Below are 14405 nucleotides of genomic sequence, written 5' to 3'. Positions count from 1 at the left end.
TGTCCCCCACATCTTTATTTACAAGCACTGCATTCTCCATGGAGGTTAACGCTGAGCTCACACTTAGGCAGCTGGTCCCACCGGGCACAGACCACTTTGGAACGGCGCAGAGCTGTTAGAGCCAACTTTTGGTATCGTTTGTGGCTCTCCCTTCTGTGGTGTTTCTTCATCTTCCAGGGACAGAGATTATAAAGACCAGACCCAGAACTTGAGTTTCTTCAGTTTCGTCCTCTCACGTGACCACTTGGGGATTTGCATTTCGTTTTAGAACTGTGAAACAAAGTGCGAACTGCAAGGTGTGATGTTTTTATTAAGTGTTAGCATTTAGTTCACATGTGAAATAGTTTACTGATTTGGGATCACATTTTCAAAAATAGAAATGAATTTTTTCCTAAATTGTTGATGGCTTGAAAATCAAGGAACAAATCTAGAAAATAATTATCTTTCCATAATTATTACTGAAAACAATTTTGTTTTATAGAGAAGGGGAGTGTTAAAAATAATCCGAGCAGGGTACTTCCCTGGTGGTCCAGTGGCTAAGACTCCACACTCCCAATGCAGGGGGGCCAGGGTTCGATCCCTGGTCGGGGAAATAGATCCTGTGTGTGGCAACAGAGACCTGGCATAGCCAAATAAAAATAATTTGGTCAGCATCATATAAACTTGGCCCACCAAGCCCCAGGGGCTGGGGGGAGAGCATGGGTGGGCCTTTGGGGGCCATGCAAATGTTCTGAAACTAGACTGAGATGGTGTTTGTACAACATTGTGAACGTAATAAATGCCGCTGAATCGTTCACTTTAAAATAGTTTCGTGTTGTGTGGATTTCATCTTCATAAAAAAAGAAGGCAAAAAAAAAAAAAAAAAGTAACAAACTTCGTGGGCCTCATGTAAGAGGTACAAACCATGGGATGCCGGAGACGCTGCCTGCTTCTCCCCGGCGGGAGCAGGGAGAGGCCGCAGGTCTGCCCTTTCAGGAGGCTGTCGGCCTGGGGGTGAGCAGCCGGCCGCCCCGTGTGATGCCAGGGCAGCTCTGCTTGGTCCTAAGTTAGAAGCAGGCACGCACAGTCAGGAAGGGGCAGTTCTCGGCTGAGTCCCCGCCGGCTGGCGCTGGGGGCTGCAGGGGTGGTGGTCAGAGGTCTCCTGTCACCTGCGGTCTGCCAGTTGCGGGTTTGCCTGCTGAGTTTCCGTGGAAGGCGCGGGCAGTAACGCTCCTGTGCCCCCACGAGCGGTGAGTGCCGTGGAAGGGCGAGGTGGCGGGGGAGCAGGTGAATTGTCTGGCGGTGAGTGCCGTGGAAGGGCGAGGTGGCGGGGGAGCAGGTGAATTGTCTGCATCCAAGAATTCGGGTTCTGAGCGGCAGCTCTGTGCGGGCGGAGCCCTAGGCTTTCCGCTTGCCTCGGGCAAGTCCTGGGGGCTGCTCCGATTTGTGGGCTGAGCGGCGCGTGCACCCCCAGTCCAGGGACCGTCCGGGACACGCCCCTCCTCCCGCCCCTGCCCATTCGCCTCTGCGCCCCGCCCCTGATCTCTCAATGCCTTCCTATCACCCTGAGACCCGCCTGCCCTCGGCCCCACCTCCACAGGGGGACCCTGGAGTGGGAGCTGGGCTTCCCTAGGTGGAACATTCCTTCCTGGAGGGGTCCTGCCCCACCCCCAAGAAAGCAGGGGCTCCCGGTGGGGGTTGGGGTGGGGGTCGGGGGTGGGCGAGACACGCCCAGAACACCTGGGCCCATCTGCCAGGATGCCCCATGTCTCCCAGTAGGACGAGACTCAGCTCCCTGGGTTTCGTTCCTGTAGAAAACAAAAACCCTCCATTGACCTAAACCTGAAAAACAGGCCCGGCGCTGCTGAGGGCAGGCCCCGAAACCAGTGACATTCTTCTGTGTAACGCTGGGCTCGGAAATCAGGGCTCCTAACCTCCGTTCCTGAAGAATATTCACGTGAGCGCTTCAAGGGGAAGGCCGGAGCCAGGGGCTAAATGGTGCTTTCTCAGAAACTTCTGAGCCCAGGAGCACCCGGAGTGCTGCAGGAGAGAGAGCAGGGGAGCCCCACACAGCACCAGGCTGGGGTGGCCTGGATCCGCCCTGTGATGGGGGATACACTGGGGCATGGCCAGCGGGTCCGGTGTGTGTGCAGCCCAGTCTGACCGAGGCGCTCTGTCTCCCCAGTGCCCCCTGGCCCAGGCCCCACCACTTTTTGCCTGGGGGGTCGGAAGCAGCACCCCCCCGACCGCCTCCTCCTTGCCTGCTGGGGTGGGTTCAGTAGACACCCGGAGAAGCAGGTCACGTGACGCAGCCAAGGAAGGCCTGGGGCCACACAAAGCTGGAAGAGGCAGGAAGGAGCCTGGCCCCGCTGACACCTCAATGTCGGACTCTTGACTCCCGAATACAGCTTCCCAGGTTGCACTGGGGGTAAAGAACCTGCCTGCCAATCCCTGGTGGCTTGGATGGTAAAGAAGCCGCCTGCAATGAAGGAAGCCTGGGTTTAATTCCTGGGTCGGGAAGATCTCCCTGGAGGAGGAAATGGAACCCACTCCAGCATTCTTGCCTGGAGAATCCCATGGACAGAGGTGCCTGGCGGGCTCCAGCCCGTGTTGTCGCAAAGAGTCGGACACGACTGAAGCAACTAAGCACGCATATATGCACTCCAGAATAAGAGAATGTATTTCTGTTGCCTTAAGCCTCCAAGTTCGTGTGCTCTATTACTGCAGACCCAGGACACTAAAGCGCTTGCCCTCCGACCTGCTCCCTGTCCCCACCCTGGGGGGGATCGCGAGGTCCCTGCCCCACAGTATCAGGCCCCTGCCTGCCTCTCCAGCCACCTCTCCCTCCCTGGACTCCACCCCTGAACTGTCACTTCCTTGAAAACTTCCATTTCCGGAAAGTTCTGTTCCCAGAGAATCTGCTGAGTTTGTTCCCACCTCAGGAACCTTCATGTTGATTGTTCCCTCTTCCCGGAACGCCCTTCCTCTGGGTCGGTGGATCTCCACAGGAGCGATTTTGCCTCCCAAGGGATATTTGACTATGTCTAGAGGCATTTCTGGTTTCCGTGACTTGGTGCAGAGGTGGGGAGGGGAGGGCGGAGGTGGGGGCTCCTCATCACCCCGCAGGGCACGGGACGCCCCCACGGCCAAGAGTTATCCTGCCCCAACGTCCACAGTGCCGAGGCAGGGCAACTCAGCTCCAGGCCTCTCCTCCACTCACTCCTCTTTCCGGCCTCTGCTCAAAGGCCACCTGTTCTCAGAGGCCCTCCAGACCATCCTACAGAAACGGGGTACCTCCCGTCACCCCCGACCCCATCACACAGCTTCGCTGTCTTCGTGGCCGCCCCATCATTGTCTGAAATCATCTTGCTTGTTTATTTTTACTTGACGTCTGTCTTTACTCTGCTAGGACACCCCGGCGGATTTCACAGCCACTGAGGATGGAAATTTTTATTGTCTAGCCACCTCCCTACCAGTCCTCACCCTCAAAGCCCCCAGGGAGTCATTAATTGAAGGTCTATTCTTTTCCACTTAGCTAACAGATACTCTTTCCCTTCTCCCGGGTCTTTGTGTAGAGCTGAACGCTGCTGGCCTGAACCTGTCTGAAAGACCGTCACTGGCACAGTTCTTCCAGCACTTTCTAGTCCTGCCAAGGCGATGACGGAGGCTGTGGAGGCAGGTCAGCCTCACCTCGCATGAAACAGACAGTCCACCCCGAGTCCACCTTCCCAACTGCGTGTTTCCTCCTGGTCTAGACACGGGGCCCTAGAAACAGGAGATGCTGGCACCCAGGTCCCTGACCCTTCCACTTCATTCAGAATGAGAACCCCAAGATAACAGGAAGGGAACTGTTATGGGCTCAACTGGTGTTGTTGTTTAGTCATTCAGAGGTGTCCGACTCTTTTGGGACCTCGCGGACTATAGCCCTGCGAGGCTCCTCTGTCCATGGGATTCCCCAGGCAAGAGTGCTGGAGTCTCCTCCCAATTCATGGGCTGAAGTCTCAAGCCCCAGGACTTTAGAATGTGACTGTAGTTGGAGACGGGGCCTCTAAAGCGGTGATTCAATTAAATGAGGTCATATGGGTGGGTCCCAAACTCTTATGACTCATGTCCTTATAATTAGAAGACAGAGAAGCACAGGGGGAGACCAGGTGGAGACATGGGGAGGACTCGGCTGTCTCTAAGCCAAGGAGAGAGACCTGGGAAGAAACCCACCCTGTTGACACCCTCATCTTGGACCCCCTCCCCACCGGAGCTGTTTGAAGATTAACTTGTGCTGTTTAAGCTGCCCGGTCTGTGGACTGCTGACAGCCCTGGCAAGGAGACACAGGGGCCAACCCCTCACTACCTGTGTACTCCTGGGCACGTCTGCCTGATCTCCCCACCGTTCACTTTTTCCATTGGTGAGATGGAGATTGTAAGACTGATACTATATACCTACTTTATAGAGCTGTTATGAGCAGTGAATGAGTCAATATTTCTTGAACCCTAAAGACGTGCCAAGCCTTTGCTAGTGATTTATTATGCATTTATCTTGTTAAATCCTCACAACAATTCCTTGAAATAACTTGTTATGCCCATGTTTATGGTTCGGGAAACTGAGATCCAGAGAGATCACGTAACCTGCCCAGTTTCACACTGTTGATAAGTATGGTGTCTACTTTTATTGTGACAAAATATAAATAACATAAAACCTATCATTTTGATCATCGTAAGTAATACAGTTCAGTGGCCTTAGGCACGTTCACGGTGTTTGTACAACCATCACCAGTATTTCCAGAACTTTTTCATTATCCCAGACAGAAATTTCACCCCTATTAATCAGTAATTCCCCATCCTCCGTTCCTTGCATTGTCTTTGCTTTTTAATGTTTGGGTCCTGAGCTGGAAATCTGGAAGGCCAGGTACCAAAAGCATCTCATCCACTCACATGTCAGGCCACTGATACTGGCTGGAGCCGCTGGACTCTTAGGGGAGTGGGGCTGTGGGCTGGAACACCTACACGTGGCCTCTTCAGGAGGCCTGGGCTTCCTGCAAAAATAGTGAGTGGATTCTGAAGGCAAGTGCTGAGAGAAAGGGAGAAAGAGAGGAGGGGGCAGGGGAGAGGGGGAGAGAAGGAAGAAAAAGATGAAGGAGAAGCTGCATGTGTTCTGTGACCTTGTCCCAGAAGTCACATGGCCTCCCTCTGCCCGTGCTGCTCCACTGAACAGGGCAGCGCCGGGTCCAGACTCCCAGGGACGGCACCCTGACTCCACTTCTCGGGGTGGGGCGGCAAGTCAGTCAAGTTCTGTAAGAAGAGCACGGAGGATGAATAAATACATTGGTGAGGCCATCTTCGGAAAACACAATCTGTTGCGCATGAGGAGGCCGAATACATAAGTGCTGGGACATTCCTAAGTATGGATATGACCGTGGAGGGATGCGGCTGGGCGTGGAGGAGCTGAGTTCTGGGCTTAGCAGGAATATAGGATTGTTCATAGTGGGGAAAAGGTAGTGAAGGTGGTCAACGCAGCCTGGAGAAGGGCAGAAGGCTTGGCTACTTCTGTTTGTCACGTGTGGCCAGCGCTGGGAGGTGGAGTCCATGGGACTCAACAAAGTGATGCCTTGTGACCAACAGAGCCGTGACCATCCAGCCCACATGTGTGGGAGCCAGAGCAATGAGCCCAACAGAGAGCCAACGTGGAGATAAGTTTAGAATCTACTAAGTTTAGCAGAATCTAAAGGTGGTCTCACAAATTAATGTGGAAGGGTTGGCTGCTTTGATTAATGATGCTGGGACAATTAGGTTATTGTGAATGAGAATAAAATTAGACTTCTTAGCTCCTACTTTATGGTATCGAAATACATTCCAGATGGATTAAAGAGTTTAACTAAAAGCCATAAAGAAACAAGACATTTAGTAGAAAATGTTTATCTGATCCTGGGGAGGGGAAGGTCTTTCTGAGCATAAAAGGGAACGAATTATCAATAAAGGAAGCAACTAATAAGAAATATACTCTGTGGAGTTGTTTGTAAAAAAGGAAAAGTCAGGATCTACTTGAAAAGAGGTTAAATAAGTTATGGGAGGAATTTCCCTGGAGGTCCAGTGGTTGGAACTATGCACATCGACTGCACGGGACATGGGTTTGATCCCTGGTTGGGGAACTAAGATCCCACAAGGCAGGTGGCAAGGCCAAAAAAAAAAAAAAGATAAGTTATTGGATATATCTATTGGAGATAATAGAAAATATATATTGGCCTACATGGAAAGAAAAAAACTAAGGGACATGTTCATGCTGTATTAAATGAAAAAAGTGGAAAGCAGAATATTATAATTATATCATGCATATTAAAAAGCAGAGACATTACTTTGCCAACAAAGGTCCATCTGGTCAAGGCTATGGTTTTTCCAGTGGTCATGTATGGATGTGAGAGTTGGACTGTAAAGAAAGCTGAGCGCCGAAGAATTGATGCTTTTGAACTGTGGTGCTGGAGAAGACTCTTGAGAGTCCCTTGGACTGCAAGGAGGTCCAGCCAGTCCATCCTAAAGGAGATCAGTCCTGAGTGTTCATTGGAAGAACTGATGCTAAAGCTGAAACTCCAATATTTTGGCCACCTCATGCGAAGAGTTGACTCATTGGAAAAGACCCTGATGCTGGGAGGGATTGGGGGCAAGAGGAGAAGGGGACGACAGAGGATGAGATGGCTGGATGGCATCACCGACTCAATGGACATGAGTTTGAGTAGACTCCAGGACTTGGTGATAGACAGGGAGGTCTGGCATGCTGCGATTCATGGGGTCGCAAAGAGCTGGACACAATTGAGCGACTGAACTGAACTGATACTTTGCTGTAATTTTGGTGATGGCTGAGGTTCCATTGCTTACCATGTATTCAGCACTGTGCTAAGCGTTTCATATGCATTATGTTATTGAAATTGAAGTAGGCACAGCTAATATTCCCAATTTACAGGTTAGAAGACTGAGGTATAGAGAAATTCATTCCTTCGCCTGAGGTGGCAGTTAAGCAAAGGAGCTGGCCTTGTTACCCAGGTGTCCCCATCTCCAGAGCCCTGGCGAAAATTCACTTGACAGCTGTGAACTTCCAATTTTGTAAGAAACCAGCCCCTCAAAAACGAATGGAACAGAGGGAAACTGGAAGGATAAAGGTTCAAATGTCACCTCTAGTTATGGGTAGGTGGTGAGGTGACTTTCCATACTTTCTACAAATTTAAAGAAAAACAAATTTATAAAACCCATATAAAAGAGTCATGTGCCATATATAAGTCCACACAGGCATGTCCTAAAGACTTTTCCTCTCTTGGGGTCTCCAAGGAACCTGTAACCGTGGGCCCTGGGGGTCCCCATGAAAAGACACACCCATAAATGCCCTGAGCAGCACAGGGCGCCAGAAGACGCCTGGAAAGCTCTTCGTGGTGAATAGCTGTAGTGGAAGTCTCATGAAAGCGGTTTCTGAAATGCATTGCCACTGCCCTAAGGGCAAGGGACCTGGGGCGACAGGGAAACGGTGCTCTTTATATTTAAGGAGAGCCCCTCAGTGCGGCCCCTCCGACTCACACCTGAGGACCCCTCACAGGGCGCGCCACCAGAAAGGCCGCCAGGTGGCGCGCGGGAGCCAGACTCGCCGACTGGTCCAGCCGCAGCACGACCCTGGTTGCCATGGATACAGCCGGGCGGGAGCGGAGTCCCGCTGGATCCGCGAAGGAAGCGGCCCGGTCTCAACTGTCTGCCACCCTCCTGTTAAAATCCCCACCCATCGCCCCCAGTTCTGTCGCCCCACCCCCAGGCCTCGGATTCCCTGTTTTTAAAAGGCAGGGACTGAGGAGGAGTGAAGAACAAAAGGGAAACATTTTTAGGGCTGCTTTTTTCTTCTTATCACTAATTATGGAACTATTCAAACATACAGACAACTACATGGAGTGAAATAAACACTCATGCACCCTCCACCCAGAATAAATATGTGTTAACGTTTCCGACTTTCAAGAAATCCCCTTTGCCTCCCCCCTGGAGCTCATGTTCCTCTGCTTGGAGGCCAGCCCTACCCTGAAGTTGCCTGTATCCTTCCTGCCCAGGCTTTTCTGCTTGAACGACCTCAGTAGTATCCATAAACAATGGACAGCATTGTCTTTTGTGTTTCCAAATGCACCTTTTCACACTAAACAGTCTTCTCACTGCTTTTTCACCCAGCATGTTGAGATTTATTCTTGATAGATGTTCATTTTAACTGCCTGAAAGTCCTTTGTTTTAACACATCCATTTTTGCTTTGCTTAAGTATGGCCATTTCTGTTACTTCCAATTTGGGGGCTATTACAAACAGTGCTGTAGTGAACATCCTTGCAGTTTGTGCCCAGTGACCCATGCAAGACATTCTCTCTGGAATGTATCTAGAAACACAAGTCCTGGGTGGTGAGGGATGAGCAGCCTCCAGTCTCTAGGCCTTTTTGTAGTGAGTGAGGCAGTCTCTACCCCCACCAGCAGGCTGCGAGTTCCCATTTCCCCAAGTCTGCATCAGGATTTAGTGTTGTTATCCTTTCCATTTTTCAGTTTGATGCCTTCCTGACTCCTCCTCAGGGAGGTGAGAGGTGGCTCATTGTTAACCGTGACTGACCTCTGAACTGCATCCCTAGGTGGACATTTGAAAATACATCCTGCAGCTTCTCCTTTTGCACAGACCTGTGGGGAGCAGGACAGGCTGCCACCCTGGGTACCACCAGTCTTCTCCAAGTGCCCACAGTGTCGTCAGAATGAATGCCCCTGCCCACACTCCTTGTCACCTCTGCTTGTCGCCTTCCTCCCAGCCTGTCTCCTTCCTCACTGTGTTCGTAATCTGCCAGCAGAGTTGGCAGAACAGGACCAGCTTCCTGGACGAGTGACACGAGCTGCTGGCAGGACCCCATGCTCAGAGGAGCCCCACATTCAGCTTCATGCTGTGCTCTCACTCTTGAAACTCTGAATAGTTTTCTCCTTGTACTTGTGTTTGTGGGTGGAGTCAGATGGAACAATGGAGCAGGTGTGTGAACAGGGGCGATGCCTGAAGCAGGCACATTCACGGTGGTTGGTCACCCCATGTGTTTAATGACATTCCTGATGCTGATGGACCCATGAGGTATGGGAGTTCAGGGAGGCTCAAAGCTAGAACGGGTAAGCAAAACGGGGTCCATCCATGCCATGGAATGTTACTCAGTCTCAAAAGGAAGAAAATTCTTCCTCTTCTTGTTTGCTGCTCAACTTGCAGGATCTTGGTTCACCAACCAGAGGTTGAACCCAGGCCCTCAGTAGTGAAAGTGTGGAGTCCTAACCACTAGACCACCATGGAATTCCCTTTTTAAGGAAAAAAAATAAAAATGTTGCTTTCTCTTTTTTGGCCACCTGCATATAGTATCTAAGTTCCCCAAGCAGGAATCAAACCCGCACCTCCTGCAATGGAAGTGTGGAGTCCTAACCACTGGATGGCTAGGGAAGTCCCAGCCTCAAAAGGAATAAAATTCTGACACCTGCTGGAATATGGATGAGCCTTGAGGACCTTGGGCTCAGTGAAACAAGCCAGTCACAAAAGGGCAAATGATGTAATAATATGATTCCACGGACATGAGGTTCCTCCAACAGTCACATTCAAGAGACAGAAAGCAAGAGGGAGGTTGCCAGGGAGTGGAGGAAGGGATGATGGGGGGTCGCTGTTCAATGGAAGCAGAGTTCCCGTTTAGGAAGATGGAAAAGTTCCAGAAACGATGGCAGGGATGGCTGCACGGCAGTGTGAACTGTACTCTTAAGAAACAGCTAAGATGGTAAATATTATGTTAGATATATTTTACCTTAATAAAAACCATCACCAACAATCACCAAAGAAAATCCACGCGCCTTGAAATCAGCTGGGACATGTTTCCCGCTAGAGGAAAGGCAGGTGCAAATGGCAGCCTGGACCTGGGAACGTGCCAGTATAACCCCCGCGAGGGAGCCCACCACCCTTATGTGCAGGGCGCCTCGGAAAAGACCGAGGCGCGCTCCCCGCCAGCTCTTCAGAGCAGAGGCCGGAGGCGAACTGCCCGTCTCCCTCCCGTGAGGCTTCGTCCTCACTCTCCCTCTCAAGCTGTATCAGCTGCATTGTCACCAAACAAAGGGAAGAACAAACAAAAATCCTCCACACCAGCGTCCGGCCTTCGCTCACCTATGGGTGTATCTTTACACAGTTTGAGTCAACACAGAGACACTTCTGGATCCTTCCTGTTTTACTTTAATGTGGACATTCTGCATACATGGCTGCAGCCCCCGTGGCGGTTATTTTTAAGAGTTTTTAACATCCCATCTGATCTTTGTACCATCATTTATTTTGCCCTTCTCCTACTTTTGGACGGGTGGCCTGTTTTTAAATCTCTCACCCCTGTAAGGAGTGGCCTAGCCAGCTGAGCACTTTCCTGCATCAAGATTTCGTCCTTGGGCTTCTTCCAGTGGTTAAGAATCCACCTGCCAACCGCGCAGAGGACACGGGTTCGATCCCTGATCCTGGAAGATCCCCCATGCCGCAGAGCAACTAAGCCCATGCACCACAGCTACTGAGCTCACACCTCCTAGAGCCTGCGCTCTGCAACAAGAGAAGCCGCTGCGATGAGAAGCCCGACCGCTGCAAACGGAGAGTAGCTCCCGCTCACCGCAACGAGAAAGCCCGCGGTCAGCAACGAAGACCCAGTGCAGCCAAAAATAAATAGATAAATAAATTTGAGAGGGTGCATGCTGACCACATCCCAGACAGTCTCCAAGAACCCCAGGAGCTAAAGCAGCCGCTCAAAGGGCCAAAGCTGGGGAAGGACCTGAGCCTTTAGAGAACCCCAAGAGGACCCCCAGAAGGGAGCAGACACCATGTGGCACAGACACCTACATGGGCCGTATAGGATGCTACCAAACTTGGCAAGGACAAGTGCAAGTTCAGGGGGACCAGAGCCCGCCTCAAGTTCCATAATTTCCCAGAAGGACTCAGAGAACTCAGCAAAGCCACTGCACTCCGGTGATGGTTTATTACAGCAAAAGGATATATATTACAGTCAGCGAAGGGCAGAGGCTCACGCAGCAGAGTCCAGGCGGGTTCCACACACAGAGGTGGTTAATATCCAACGTGTATAACATTATATATGTTGGCTAATAACCCCTTATCAGATATGAGCTTTACAAAGTGGGAGGTGAGGCCACTGGCTGAGGCGGTGTTGGGAGGAGGTAAGGGGCAGGGGTCTGAGGGGGGAGGAGAGAAGGGGGAGTCTGAAATAGTTACTGCAGAGTGCAGGGGAGCCATGGGGCCGCAGAGTTGCCCAGGAGCACCGCGGGCCCTGGGCCATGGCCATGGAGGAGGCGCATCAGAGCCCCGCCCTCCTGCCCCACCCCCACCTCCACCCCCTCCCCAGCTGCTCAGGGCCAGACCCAGAGAGAGCACCTTCCTGTGCCCCTGAAATCCCGCCGCCCAGATCAGCGGGCCACTGATCGGCATCACTAAGTGGTACCAACGTACATGTGGTAGAGGGTGTCCATGTGTAGACATCTGAATTTAAAAGATGTCAGTCTACAAACCGCCAGACCTCAGCCCAGGGAATGGAAAGCATCTGTGGGGTGTGTTCACGAGATCCAGGGCTCTGGGAGGGTGGCTTTCGAAGCAGCTTTGTGGTCGTCTCCTTCTGATTTCGAAGGACGGCCTTGTCCCCACGGCCGGTCCAGGTGGAGAACCAGAGCCCACCTCCTGCCTCCCCCACTCCAGCCCCCGTTGGCGCCATCTGTGCCTGAGAACGGCTCGCCCCACGTGGCTGGCTCTGTTTCTGAGAATCAGCCAGGGGATGAAGCATCTCTCATGTGGAGCCCATGGGAGACCCACACGCACGAAGCAAGCAGACCAAAAAAAAAAGGAGGTCCAAAATAGATCGTCTACGGCAGAGAATGACTTAGTGCCAGAATGGAAAAGACTGACCGAAAGGAGCCATTTCCAGGCCCCCTGAGGGAACACGCACGTGGAGAACGGGGAGTCCAGGGGCAAGAGCACAGATAAGGGACCCAGGGGTCCTCTCCGGAGCTTTCTCCACGTGGGCAGTGCCGCCTTCCCCCCAGGCCACATCGAGGAAGCGCAGGAGCCTCTAGGCAGGGCGACACTGGGGACTCTGAACCTCTCTCCTGGGCTGGTCTCAGCGCTGAGACCAGCCCAGCCCTGGCGAAGCCACCGCCCAGGGCTCTCTGCCTAAAAGAGGTCCAAGAGCCACGACCCCAGGAACAGCCTGCCTTTCTCCAAGGGGGCCTTAACCCCAAACAGTGAGTCACTGGGGCATTATTTCCAGATCGATGTGGGCACCTGGGGGCGGTGCAGACGGCCAGGCTGCAGACACCATCTCCCAGGATGCACTGAAGGCAGAACCCGTGCGAATCACTTGGAAGGAAGACCTTACTAGAAAAACACAATGATACGCATGTCAGGACACTTCTAAGAACAGTAGGAGAAAAACCATGGGGGTTTCCAAGAAAATGGCTTTTTAAACGTTAAGCAAAACAACAGGCAGCAAAGGAAAAAATAGATAAATTGGAATACCTCCGAATTTAAAACCTGTGTTCATCTAAGGACACCATCAACAGAGTGAGAAAGTAACCCATGGAAAGCAGAGGAATATTAGATGCAAAGCTTATGTCTGATAAGGGGTTAATATCCAACACATATAAAGAACTCCTACAATTCAACAATCCCCCAAACAATATGGTTGTGCTGTGCTTAGTCACTCAGTCGTGTCTGACTCTTTGTGAACCCATGGATTGCAGCCTGCCAGGCTCCTCTGTCCATGGGGATTCTCCAGGCAAGAATACTGGAATGGGTTGCCATGTCCTCCTCCAGGGGATCTTCCCAACCCAGGGATCTTCATATAATGATATGATTAATAATGCGCAAAGGATTCAAGTCAACATTTTTCCAAAGAAGATATACAAATGGTTCACAGGAAAAGATGCTTAATATGTCTAACCATTAGAGAAATGCAAATAAAAACCTCAATGAGATACCACTTCACAGCCAGAGGGTGTCTACTACATTAAAAAAAAAAAAAAAAAAAAAAGACAATGACAAGTGCTGATGAGTATGTGGGAAAATTAGAACCCTGGTGCCCTGTGTTGGGAATGTAAAATGATGAAGCTGCTGTGGAAAACAGGAGGATGTTTCTTCAAAAAACTAAAAACAGAATTACCATATGATCCAGCAATTTCACTTCTGGGTATACATGCAAAAGAATTGAAAGCAGGGTCTGAAGAGAGATTTTCCTACCCATGTTCATAGCAGCGTTATTCACAATAGCTAAAATGGGGAAGCAACCCAAGTGTTCATCAGCAGATGAATAAATAAGCAAAATACTATAACAATGGAATGCAATTCAGTGACCCCTGGGCAAGTGACTTAATCCCTCAGAGACTTTGTTTCTTTATCTGTAAACAGGTGAGTAACACCAACATTTACAAGCTTGCCTTGAGGGTCTAACTCTGAGCCGTCCAGCATGAGAGCTGTCTCTGTGCTGTCCTGTCCGACTCTTCCCGACCTGTGGACTGTAGCCCTCCAGGTCCTCTGTCCATGGGATTTTCCAGCAAGAATACTGGAGTGGGTTGCCATTCCCTCCTCCAGGACATCTTCACCCCAAAACTGAGGTGCTGGGGCTTCCCTAATGGTTCAGCTGGTAAAGAACCCGCCTCCAATGCAGGAGATGCGGAGACACAGGTTCGATCCCTGGGTCGGGGAAATTCTGACACCTGCTACAACGTGGATGAACTTTTGAGGACATTGTGCAGAGTGAAAGAAACCAGTCACAAAAGGACAAATTCTGTGCGATTCCGCTTAGATGAGGCACCGGCAGTCGTCAAATTCATAGAGACAGGAAGTGGAATGGTGGCTGCGGATGGGGGCAGGGGAGGGAAGGGAGTTAGTGCTTAACAGGGATAGTCTCAGCTGTATCGATACAAGTGTTATGGGAATGGATGGTAGTCATGACTGCACAACAATGAGAATGAACTTCATGCGACTGAATGGTACACGTGAAAATGGTTAGGATGGTCAATTTTATGGCATGCGTATTTTAATACAATGAAGAAAATTTTTAATTAAAATACAGAAACACTACTGAACTTCAAAAATAAATAAATAAATAAGCACAAGAATTCCTTTCATCAGTTTGGGGGGAACTGCCAACCCAAGGGTCAGTCAGCAGCTTTGGGGTCAACATCAGTGAGGGTCCCCAAGAGCCCAGGAGACAAGACCCCCTCCACTCACAGGGAGGGAACAAACCAGAGAATACCACTCTCGTTTCCTCTTTTCAGCATCCAAGTCTACACTGTTTCTGTTCCTTTGCTCCCGAAACAAAACCTGAGCTGCCGGGGACAGGACCTGTCTATCCTGTCGATGCTGGCCGGCAGGCCCCGTCCTGGGCACCGT

Source organism: Bubalus bubalis, chromosome 24 (genome assembly GCF_019923935.1).
Source record: "Bubalus bubalis isolate 160015118507 breed Murrah chromosome 24, NDDB_SH_1, whole genome shotgun sequence".
Classification (NCBI taxonomy): Eukaryota; Metazoa; Chordata; class Mammalia; order Artiodactyla; family Bovidae; genus Bubalus; species Bubalus bubalis.
This window is presented reverse-complemented; position numbering follows the sequence as displayed.